Genomic DNA, 13,428 nt, shown 5'->3' on the forward strand with positions numbered 1-13,428 from the left:
TTACTTGATTGAGTCATCTTCAGAGATATCTCACACCTACAATGTAAAAAATAAGTTGAGGGTTTACATTTTGTATACATCATCCTTCACCATAGCCGAATAATCATAATTTCCACTGCCAATAATGTATTGCTACATAGATGCATTCTGGGTAAAGAAGATTAAGCAGGTAATTAAGGTGGCCACACAGCACAACACAACACGAGGAACGGTATGTCTGTTTGCTTGTATTTTATATGTAAATGTATTGTAAAGAACATGGTATGTGTTTTAATGTTTTCTCATTGATCCTTTACACCCTACCTCGGCAGTATTGGTCCTCACAACAGCTTCATGGCACCTCGGCAGTATTGGTCCTCACAACAGCTTCATGGCACCTCGGCAGTATTGGTCCTCACAACAGCTTCATGGCACCTCGGCAGTATTGGTCCTCACAACAGCTTCATGGCACCTCGGCAGTATTGGTCCTCACAACAGCTTCATGGCACCTCGGCAGTATTGGTCCTCACAACAGCTTCATGGCACCTCTGCAGCATTTTTGGTCCTCACAACAGCTTCATGGCACCTCTGCAGCATTGGTTCTCACAACAGCTTCATGGCACCTCTGCAGTATTGGTCCTCACAACAGCTTCATGGCACCTCGGCAGTATTAGTCCTCACAATAGCTTCATGGCACCTCGGCAGTATTGGTTAGGTAGATTCACCCAAGAATGGCCAGAAACGCTCCAAATAGGTTGCAATGGAACTTTCATTTTTTTATTTAGTGGAATTTTCTACTGACTGACTGACTGACTGACTAATGCCTTCAGACAAACACAACTTGATAACAACTAAAGCTATGGGCTTGATTTTTTCACTGCTTCAGCCCAACAGGTACCTTTAGCATGCTGTAGTACGTACAATGCACGCATCATGGATTTACCTTTGTCTTCCTTTGTGTCCCATTTCTTTTTGCTGACAACCCAAGGTGTTGATTAGTGGTAGCACAATGGCTTCCTACATTTGTCAATGGGAATCATCCGTATTTTCCATGGTGACTGGATTGATTGCAGAGGCACTTCTCCACTGCCATCACCTACACCTGCAGATATACTAGTGAACATTTAATCCCTAATTCAGTCTATACCCAAGACTGAATTAGGGAATAAATGTCCACTAGTATATCTGCAGGTGTAGGCGACCTCCCTTGTTTCCCTACTTCTTTTTCCAATGATCCCTAATTGAACAATACTTGTTATTTAAAAAATAAATGAGATTGCGGCTGGTGTTTCTCAGCAAAGGAGTGGCCAATCTCCTTGCAAGTTTAGTGTACTAATTTTTTTTCTTGACAGAGTGGGTGTGACCACATGACTTTGTTTAACCATAGGCAGGTTATATAGAGCCGGTACCGGTTACACTGTTTTTCCGGCTATTTTGCCGGCAGTGGAGGGTATAATACTTAGAATGTTACGTGCATTAAAAAAAAACTTGTACAAAAAACCTAAGAAAGCGAAAAAAAAAAGTTGTCCAAGCGAGGGTTCGAACCCGGGCATCCGTACTCATAAGCAATGTTTGTAACGATTATACCACCGGTGCTGCAGCTAGTCATATTATTTAGTTTCTATGTTATAAACATCCGACTGAAGTGACTTCTATATATAACAAGAGTGAAGAAGAAACCAAAGCTGAACCCTAGCCTACCCCTAACGCTAAGGAACTACTTTTCGCATCCCCTAAAGTTGAATGCTCGGGGCAACCTACTAGACGCGTGCCCTAAAGTTGAATGCTCGGGGCAACCTACTAGTGCCGGCACAATAGCTGTTAGTGTTTGCAAACCGGTACCGGCTAAATATACACTTCGTTAACCATAATGTGATATCTTATGAATAATTCCACTAGCTGGTTTTAGCATATTTCCATGAACAGAATTGAAGTTATGAATTTTACAAAAATATGTGTAGTTTTTCCCCCCTGGATGTTAGCTAGTATTCAATGTAAATTAACTGTTGCTAAAGTTAACAGTGCTTTATTGGTCAAGTTACAGTCAAGGGGGTAGTAAAACGAATATTCTAAAGGCTAACAAAATGAATAATTTGAAAGGAAACTAACATTTGGTTCACAAAACTTATAATTATGTTTCCTAAGGAAAGGAGACCACTACATTTGTACTGATCTGTTGGGGGGTTTAGAAAACCCGGACCGGACCAGGTCAATTTCTTCAAGTAAGCCAATTCACACAATAGCTGTAACATACAATTCAAGCAATAGCTAGCTATAACATACACTCTTCACCTTGTAGCCACTCTGCCAAGAACATAATTAGCTAGCTACGATGGCTCAGACTGCAACATTGATCGCGCACGAAACTTCATCCATGATAAAACAACCTAACTAAGCTATTAAAATACTTTCTACTACATTTCACTACACAATCGCTACAAAGCTACAAGCTCTTTCTGCTGTACTCAACTGTTACACACACTAATAACCGCCCAAATTCATTAGAATCGTGATATACAAAGTGAAAGGAACTAAGATAACAGCAAACCTCTGAATATATTTTGGTAGTGATGAATGAGTAATGGAGTATTTGCTACATGTCAAGGTAAGCTTTAAATAGAAAACCTTACTACTCCAGAAATCTCTATAAAGGTACCCTGCATGGGCACTAGCTTACCTTTCTTAGTTTAGCCATAGTCCAGTCATTTTAGCCAAAAAAATGGGTCAACCTTTAACTAATTGCAACAAAAACAGTTTCAACTGTTTCTGGCACAGAAAAGTGTGCTCTACAACATATTAAAAGTCTCGGTGAGTCTCGTGAGGGGAAAGTGCTTTTTTGTGACCTTTTATGGCCAGTTTTAGTGATTTTCAGTTCTATTTCATCTGTGCATTATCAAAACTAGAGGTGTGCGATTATCTAGATATATTCGATTATCGAGATATCATAAGACTTATCGAGATAAGGATGATAGGTTTATTAATCTAGATAATAGTAAACTTCCGTAAATTATTTGTATACCTGATGGTGTAGGCACCTCCTGGGGGTTTCAACTCTCCTACCACTTGGGAACAGCGTTAAGACTAACATTTTTCACTTTTTTATAGTCTTCAAATTGCAATTTGCTCACATTACTGGTTACAATATTGGCAGTTTACTAAAATAAATAATTGTTTCATTTATCGAGATATGTTAGATAATCGAGATAAGCTCAAAGGAAATATCGAGATATGTCTAAATTAGTCATCGCACACCTCTAATCAAAACCACTCAAATTGGGTATAAAATGATTGGTCTTACCATAAGCAACAATTTGATACTTGTTTGGTGTCCATAGCTTAATCTGTTTCAAAGTTATAACCATTTTACCTGTCACTTTAGTCCTGCCCACGCATATAATTGAATTTTGTTTAAAGCAATTTCTTTCTGGATTAATGATACTTTAACCATGGCAGGAGACACATTTTCACAACAGAGGGTCATGATGAAACCTTAGATGTATTTGTTGCCATGGAAACACATAAGTACATACTTTTGTACAGTTATTGTAATTATTGTAAGATATGAACAATACTTCAGATGATATGCATTACAGAAGATGTACACAACTGAGTTGGTGCAAGTTTAAAGTAGAATTGTTTTCAAGTACTTCTGAATTAGTACATCCTGGCCTTCCCATAAGCAACAGAGCATTTCACATTGTGCTTCTTGCATGTGCAGTTGTGCACTTCATACTGCCAGCTAAAGTCAGCCTCACTTGGTGCTTGTGGCAAATCAGAAAGTAATGGAGTTTCATGCCCATTGTAGGGGGTTCATTTTGCCACAGCTACCTCTTCACTCAAATATTTGAAAATAAACTTAGCATTTTGTATGGATGGGTAAAAGATGCGTTTGTGGCAAATTTTTGTTGATATGTTTGTGGCACAGAATTTTAGTGACTCACCAGGTGTCAAATTGTACAAAATATCTAATGTTTGTTCTGCAACGGAAATTTCTTCAGGGGTAGCTGACTCTTTAACATTACAGGTTTGGCTTGTTCTCAAATGACTTGATGGATATGTGCACTTTACGATACCATACAGGTGTGAGGTAGTATCACAGCCAGGGAATGCATGCAGAGAAAGGACCCAATTACTCATTTATAGCCTTGATGTTCAGCTTTTTTGCACATTTATTGGAAGAAAAAGTAGACTGAGACTCCAGACTGGCATGATAGCATAACCAGATGTGACTGTCAGGCTGAGTGTACTATCTAATAGACTTACCAGTGTTAATTACTAGAGATTTAGATTGGCCGTCACACGAATCTAGACAAAAAATTGATCAACTGCAAACATTTTATGAAGGGATCAACAACTTATCAGGATTATCTGTTCAACCAAATTTCTTGTCAAATCAGTAATCCACCAGACACCACCAGACACCACCAGACACCACCACACTCACCAATTTTTCCAACCCAGTACGGTCCAGTTATTACCAAAACTTTATTTTTGAGAACAATCAAAGATTGGAACAGGTTACCAGTAGCTGTCTCATAGAATCAGAAAACATACGTAGATACATTTACCAATTGCTTATTGTCTATCTAATCGTTTGCTGTATGTTTTGTGTAAATGTGATGTCTTTAGTGTTCATCACTCCCTGGGTGCATCGGCAATTGTTGTCTGCCCAGTAAAAATAAATTAATAAGTAAGCAAAACGTTTTCTGTTGCTTGTGGCAAATACAGAGAGTCGGGATGTACTAATTCAGAAGTAATCAAAAGCAATGATGATGATGATGATAATGATGAAGATATGAGTAACTATATTTGTATTGCACTCATTCTACTTTAGACTCAGTTGTGTACATCTTCCGTAATGCATATCATCTGAAGTGTTGTTGATATCTTACAATAATTATCACAATAACTGTACAAAAAGTACACACTTATGTGTTTCCATGGTAACAAATACATATAAGGTTTCATCATGACCCTCTGTTGTGAAAACTTGTCTCCTGCCATGGTTAAAGTATCATTAATCCAGAAAGAAATTGCTTTAAACAAAATTCAATTATATGCGTGGGCGAAACTAAAGTGACAGGTAAAATGGTTATAACTTTGAAACAGATTAAGCTATGGACACCAAACAAGTATCAAATTGTTGCTTATGGTAAGACCAATCATTTTGTACCCAATTTGAGTGGTTTTGATAATGCACAGATGAAATAGAACTGAAAATAAGTAAAAATGGCCATAAAAGGTCACAAAAAAGCACTTTCCCCTCACGAGACTCACCGAGACTTTTGATATGTTGTAAAGCACATTTTCCTGTACCAGAAACAGTTGAAACTGTTTTTGTTGCAATTAGTTAAAGGTTAAACAGTAAAATGACTGGACTACCAGTCATCCATGACCATTCCTTTACATAAGTTTGAAGGTTTGCTGCTATCTTAGTTCCTTTCACTTTGTATATCACGATTCTAATAAAATTTGGGCAGTCACTAGTGTGTGTAACAGTTGAGTACAGCAGAAAGAGCTTGTAGCTTTGTAGTGATTGTGTAGTGAAATGTAGTAGAAAGTATTTTAATAGCTTAGTTAGGTTGTTTTATCGTGGATGAAGTTTCGTGCGCGATCGCTGTTGCAGTCTGAGCCATTTGGGGTTTTCACCCCCTGGGCAAACCAGCTGAGCTGACTGCCCAGTACCTAATCTTAAATCTTAATCGTAGCTAGCTAATTATTTTCTTGGCAGAGTGGCTACAAGGTGAAGAGTGTATGTTATAGCTAGCTATTGTGTGAATTGTCTTATACCTATTGTGTGAATTGGCTTACTTGAAGAAGTTGACCTGGTCCGGTCTGGTCCGGGTTTTCTAAACCCCATATCTGTTGGTACAATTCCCAAGCCCTCCAAGAGTTTCAGGTAACCCCTTTGGATTTACACACTACTTGAAACAATAGAAATTGAAACTTCAGATTTCCAGAATCTGGAATCTATCATGGAACAGGATACATTATCAACTTTTTGTAATAGTTATACCATGGCTGCAAGGGGTTTTGCTGATATATGCACCCAAAGCCCGAGGGCTGCGGGTGTATATGTCAGCAAAATCCCAAGCAACCGTGGTATAAGTGATATATATTACTTGGGGCACACTCATCTAATAGGTGAAGAAACTACTGAGAACTCATCCTGTTTGTTTTATACAGTAGCATCTGAAGATCAATCGTGGTTTTAATAGCGTGGGCTAATAGCCATCAAAACGTTGTCCATACGTTAAAACGTCATTAATACATTACTATGCTTCAACACGCAATGTTAGAAAACTTGCGATTGTGGGATGGAATTTATATTGTTATCATTTTTGTACTAAGTTAAGCCAACTAACTTCGCTATTGGGACAGTAAGTAAGTTATTATATTAAGTTAAGTACTTAGGACTGTAAGTTACTATTTCAACGTAGCAGTAGTAGCTTTGCTGTTCCGTGGTCTGTTCAAAGGCTGATACGTGGTGGGTAGAAATATGCATCCACCATCACCCAAACAATTATTTTGTACCTTCATTATCCTTTAGTAACAACCTATGTAGTGGGTGTCTTGTGCTAGCTGTTTTGATCGGCGTTACATAGAATCATCATACCTTTCTATCACCTTCACAAAAACACCTGCCCATTATACAATTGTCTCTGTTCAACATGGCGAAGCCTTAGGCCTTGACGTAATTTTAACTGCATTTTGTATTATTCTTAGTACTTGGTTGTATAACCATTATTTATGACGTAATCTCGACCGCATTTTCTTATTATACTCTCCTATTGTACTCAGTTTGCTGTAGTTAGGTGGTTTCTTTTTTCTGCAATTTATACTTTTGGTCAGATGTTTGGTATTGTTCACTTGCTAAGGATACTTATTTTCTAACTTTTCAGCTCAGCATTTTCTTTTTCTCAACGGTTTGCATGAGTCATGGATGAAAATATATGTCTGTAAAATGCTATCTTCACTGCTGTACTTGCAATGCAGATGCCACACGCACGATTCAATAGCTCTTGGGCCGGAGAAAAAGTGTTTAAAGTCTAACAATAGCTATTCTGAAGCGTTCAGCCGCTATTTAGCCATAAAGGTGCAAACTAATAGCTATTGCCACGTCCACACGACGATTCTTCACGAATATTTGCATGGCTATTACATCGTACTCACTGATGACTCTTGGAGAAGGAAAGTCTTGTTGGCTGCTCTCCCAAAGTTCCAAACTGGTATCAAGAAATCTATTGAATCTCAAACATCAGATGGATTTCATCTGACTTAGTTTCTGTGTGTACCTGGAACCGTAGTATTTTCAGTAAAATTCCATGCACCCTTTTAAGGCTTATGAAGATTCAAGAGTGATGAGCCAACAGTTGACACCGGGAATGCTACATTACTACCAAAGGTGAAATTCATTGGTACTTTTGTGCGATCCAACAGGTGGGCGTGGTCACACGAGTCGAAAGTTCATCAACCGCCATTGAAAACTACCCCATACAATTGCACAGCCGCTCTATTATGAATGCTTGTATTGCACTAAGTGAGTCTTACATGCCATGCAAGTATTATGAGCAGTCATAGTCTTTTTGCTCTTGCACTTGTTAAGCGCCAGTAGTGCAAAGATTGTAGTTTATAGTGTTCAAATGTTCACGGTGGATTGTAGGTTTCCTCAGTGCTAGCTAAACTGCATCACTTAGTAGCTGAAACACACTTAAATACTTTGATGGATATTTGTAATTCCATACACCGTGACACATAATACTGAAGTCATACATTGGTACATTGTTGTGATTTCAAGTGAAACCACTACCAGCACTGTAGGAGTACTTTGCTTGTAAAGTGATTCAGTTTGCAAATGTAATCACATGCTTATCCCACGTCTACCAGCGTGCATATCACATGCTTATCTCATCAGCTTTCTTTATAGTACAATGACTGTGCAACGTCACAATGCCAGTCGTGCATTTCCCGTTCAGTAATGGAGGCTAAGGTTACATCCCTTCTAAATCCGATCAGTGAAAAAGGTGAGTGTAGTTGTTTTAATGAGCATTTGGCATTCTTTTGCATTCAGCTGCTATTGATATGGTAAGCCAAACTCTACACTATAGCAAGGCACACTAAGACGGAGAGGCATACTACAATTGTGAGACAGTGTAATGGCAGTGACACGTGAAAGATACTGGCTAGGTGCAAAGTACACCATTGATAAAAGCATACTGGTAAGTAGGCTAGGAAATTGATCAATTGATATGAATTTAAATAAAGGCATGCACACCTTCATATCAGTGTAGATTACTATTTGATTATGGATTATGATTAGATTGTGATTTTATGATAAATTACATATGTTTGAAAGTATTGGACATACAGTAGCTATAGTGTTCTGTTTACAGATATAGCAGTGAGGGTCACAAATAGAAAAGCTGCAGCAGAATTATATACAAGATATCGCTTTTATATACCTCGTAATGAAGATGACAGATGGATCAACTATGGAATAAGATGTGGGTTATTGATTTGCTATATAAAATGTACATACCAGTATAATCTCAAAAAGGGAATGGAGAAGATACAATGAAAGAAAAGGTGCAGGATCAACAGGAGGTAGTGAAGGAATTTGATTATGAACCTTCTAAAGCTACGACTAAACAGCTGTTTCAAATACAATGAGTAAGCATATTTGTATATGGTGCTACGTACATTTTAATCTGTATATAGACTAGAGATGGACCGATACCACTTTTTACCAATATTTCCGATACGAGTATTTGCACTGAAATTATTTGCCGATACCAATACCAATACTATAATTGAAGCTTAGACAAGTTTATTATAGAAATGTTATTGTTGTGATACATAGCTAGCTATTAAAATTGATTGATCTCAAGTTTTAAAATATTCATTGTGTAACAACTAAACATGATAAACATCATGGTGGATTACTAATTTCTTGATTTGAGGTAGTTTTCTTGTATGCTTATTGATAAAGCAATTAATCATGTGGGCGGCCGATAATTGTACAGTGTTTGTTACAGCTTTTCAACCAAACTTTTCCATGAAAAAGCAAGCCAAGTAGTCAAAACTTATTTCTTGAAGAACAACTGCACTACCATTTAATTACAAAGGAATCATGTGCTCTAATATATTAGAATACACACGGAGCAATTGCAGCTATACTTGGAAAAGAGTAACAAAGGCTTTGTTTCGCTACTTTGTTAGCTCAACTAAGTTATTAGCTACTGAAAACTTAGCTAGAGATGGTTTAATAACAGTGGTGAGTGTCTACTGTGGTATCTGTACCTTGTATTACCAATACCTATCCGATACCGGTATCGATATTGGTCCACCTTTAATATAGACAGCAAGAGTCGGTTGAGCCTTAGCTATTACCTTGGTGAATCTGGATTATCAAGCTATTAGAAATTGCTGAAGCTAAATCTTTAGGTACTACTTGTGTGTGTAGTACGCACGTGTGTGTGTTTAGTGTATGTGTACTGTAGTGTATGTGTATACGTGCATAGCAACACAGCCAAGTAATTGAATATTGGCATGGTCCCAGATTTGATGCCTGCAAGTATTTAGGTACTGTATTATTAGCAAGAAACTTTGCTTACACTACTCCAATTTACAAACTGTATTACTGGAGAAACACACATTAATGGGAGTCTTGTACTAACTTCATAGGGGCAGAGCTATGATCAACTGCTCTTGTCTCCAACAGCAGATGTAGTCTGCAGGACTTCAAGTTCCTCAAATGTTTTTATTGAGACTTGGTACACAATGATTACGAAGAGAAGAAGTGTAATGAGCAATGTTGTACAGCTGTGTTATCCTTAGAAGTAAACGCAAACAAAATATGTTTACACCTTGTGTTGTTCAATTTACAAAAACCTTACTGGGGAAAACGGGACAATATGTCTGTGTGCAGTAATTCTGAGGAAATTCTTACATAAAGAGACAATGCTTTCCATCCAAGTGTCCGTATTCTCATTCTTGTCAACAAGATAGCAAACTATCTAAAGGATAATTGAGGTTTCATGCCAACTTATATTATGTCAGTCTACTTACTATATAGCATGCATGTTGTTGTTTTCATGAGCAAGAACAGGAACAGTTGTATAAGCAATACACACAAATGTTACATATCAAATTCCTCTTTGTTAGCAAAAATGCCTAAGGTGTTAAACACTTACTTTTTAGAACCTCTTTCAAAGATTTGTACTTACTAACCACATTGTGGGCTTCTTTCTAAAAAATTAGACAGGTACAGTCAAGTCCAATATGAAACAGTAAATGACTACAGTTGGCTATTCACACTATTTACACATGGACACTCAAAAGCCATTTTAAAAAGCCCATATACATGTAAATGCGTTAACCTGGGTTGAATGTGAGTTAAACCTGGTCAATAGTTAACATATGAAAAGTGACTTTGAGGTTTAGGACACTTGTTATAGTCACCAGTTTGTAGACATGAGTCAAGGAACTGGTAACATCACCTGTTACAGTGTGCAGATTATGTATACCTTGATGGAACACTAACATGTACAAAAGTTGTGGATTATAAGACAAGCATTCCTCTGCTTGTTAGTCAGGGGAGATGATGGTTAATCTAATATAGTTAACTAAAAATAGTTCAGTAAGAAATGCTTTTCTGAGACACTATGTACATGTCATACTACGTATATTATGTATTTCATTAGATGACAGAGAAGGGTGAACATGGACGAAGAGCAGAGTGACACAGATTTATACAGAAAATCTGTACAGGTATGTGATTTGGCAATTATATAACTGTACTTACTTGTTTGACATGACTTTTAGTAACTACTGTTAGCTGCAATGGAGCTTGAAAGTGTAAGTACTACGGACAAGAATGATATTACTTGTAGTGTGGCACAAAATACTAAAAGTTCCAAGATTGTTTCTGCTATTACAAGCTTTTGCAATTGAATTTGTCACCTTTGCAATTGACTTTATCCCATTTGCAGTAGAGTTCGTCGCCTTTGCAGCAGAATTCGTCCCATTTGCAGCAGAATTCATCCCATTTGCAATTGATTTCGTCACTTTTGCAATTGATTTCATCACTTTTGCATTAGAATTTGTCATGTTTGCACAAGAATTCGTCTGTAACAAGATTGGCAGCTGTAGTAAAGAAAACAAGATGTAGCAGCTGCGCCATGATCTTGTTGAAGTACAACTATTGTAAACAACTCTTTATAAGGCATAATTCTTCTGCTACAGCTTCTTCAACAACATTCGCAACTTATGGGTGTGGTCAAGCTAATTAACTTGACAGGCAGCTAATGGCTTTGCAGCTTCAATTACTCTCTAGTGTATCAAGTGGTATTATCCATGGCGAAAAAGACTCACCTTGTGATGAGCGGCTGGTTTCTTACAGTCAATGTAGTTATGACGAATTCTTGTGCAAACGTGACAAATTCTAATGCAAAAGTGACAAAATCAACTGCAAACGGGATGAATTCAATTGCAAACAGGACGAATTCTACTGCAAAGGCGACAAACTCTACTGCAAATGGGATGAATTCAATTGCAAAAACCTGTAATGAGTTGTTCAAAAGCTAATGGAGTAAAGAACAGACTAGCAATGGCTAAAGGTTTGGTTTTGTTGGCAGGTCAGTGCGGATTTCAACAGTTCACAAGTGCTTTCATTATTCTTAGTACAGTGGATCCTCAGTTATCTGAACAGCTTTGTTCTTATAGTTAGCCAAAAGTGTTCAGATAAATGAATTTGTTCGGATAATTGAAGCCCATTGATTTATATACAGAGCTTCGTTGAACTACTCTAATAGAACAGTCATAAAATGCACACTGATGAAAAAATACTCTAATAGAACAGTCACATTTGGTGTTCAGATAACTGAGGTTTGGATAAGCAAGGATCCACTGTACTCGTATAATTATTCATAATATTATTCTTTCACAGGCATAGCGAAGTTTACAAGGAGAACCCTGGGATAAAGGTAGCAAGGCTTGCTGAATGGATCATTGTGCATGTCCATGACCTATTTTTGATTTCGTTTTCAGATGAGAACAGCCCAAACTGGGCTGTTTCTTCTTGCCAAAATGCCATTACGCACTAGAAGCCATACAAGATAAAATCATGCTGAGAGTTGGTTTTCTGGTGTGCACTGCTTGTTGCTAATAGAATCTAAACTCAGTATAGGCCAGGAAGCTTAATCTGTGCTGAAGACCTTGTTGCAAGGTGGTTTATGTAAATTCTAGTTCATATCAGGAGACTCTCAGTCTGTATGCACTTTGCAATTTGATCAGTTTCATGTGTGTACTGGAAAGTTGATGGTATTATTATTAGTACTGCCATGATATAGAAAAGCTCTATATCATATATCACCAAGGTTTGTGTCACGATATGAGCCAGCCCCAAAGTAAACTGGGAGGTTTTAAGGTTTCTATGTAGTGCCAACCACTTGTCTCAACTGTTGATAAACAAGAGTAGCTTTTTTGCTTGTGGTATACATCCAACTTAAATTTAAACTTACAATGAAGAGTATGTATATGTTTGTCTTGTAAATGTTACAGTTAGTTCTATATCGTGATATATGTTTGTTTACCACACTACACACCATCAACACGTAACTTAATTAAATGCCAAATACCATATGTCTGGCCTCCCCCACATCATTATACTAAGCGGTGCCACTACTGGAATAACTTACCTAATCACATCAAAGAAATTACCTCTATTGAACAATTTAAGAATCAAATTAATCAATTGTAATTGCATAAATCCCCCCCGGTGTAAAGTCTTCGCTTGCGAAGTTGACACAGTAATAAATAAATAAAAATATTGCGAACCATCGATATAGTGGCACTGATATAGTGGCACCGATATAACAATTAGCTATATCATATCATATCCCACCTTGTTATATCGATACTATCCATGTATTGATATATTGTGGCAACACTAATTATTATGCAGAATGTGAAACTACACTATTCACAACAGTCTTCATTATCAATAAAAGAAATGACTGGATTAAAAGTGCATAAGGCCACACAAACTTAATCATTAGTTTCTCATCCCCACCCGTATCACCATTTTTCTTACCTCATCAAGGATTTTTCACACCACTGGTGGCTAAAGGAGGCCAATTAGCACCTTTATAGTTGGTACCTTGCTAGAGCAGTCTAAGAAAATTGCATTTCAAGTCATCTTAGCTAGCTAATTCAGTTATCCACTTAGTGAAAAATAAAATAAAATCCACTGCTATTTTGAATACAGGAGGATGAGAAACTAATAAAGTTTATGTGGCCTAAACTAGATGAATAAAAAATTGAAAATTTTAAAATAGGAATAGGGATTGCTGAAAAAAGCCACGAAACAAGAAGAGATTGCTGGGGTGGTAATGTAAACCACAAATCCCTATTTTGACTCATTTCAAAATGACAGAGCATGTAACTAAA

At 37.3% G+C, this 13,428-nt stretch overlaps 1 protein-coding gene and 1 long non-coding RNA gene across 7 annotated transcripts in view; one reads left to right on the forward strand and one right to left on the reverse strand.

Moving 5' to 3' along the window:
* Positions 1-13,428, reverse strand: part of LOC136243227 (M protein, serotype 49-like) — a 47,095-nt gene that overhangs the window by 4,657 nt on the left and 29,010 nt on the right. The gene's annotated exons all lie outside the window — the stretch shown is intronic.
* On the forward strand, positions 7,883-10,797 carry LOC136243233 (uncharacterized). Its single transcript, XR_010694798.1, has 6 exons — positions 7,883-8,003; positions 8,051-8,198; positions 8,373-8,483; positions 8,537-8,649; positions 9,338-9,423; positions 10,683-10,797. It is a non-coding gene; the product is annotated as an uncharacterized lncRNA (long non-coding RNA).

Source organism: Dysidea avara, chromosome 13 (assembly GCF_963678975.1).
Source record: "Dysidea avara chromosome 13, odDysAvar1.4, whole genome shotgun sequence".
Lineage (NCBI taxonomy): Eukaryota > Metazoa > Porifera > Demospongiae > Dictyoceratida > Dysideidae > Dysidea > Dysidea avara.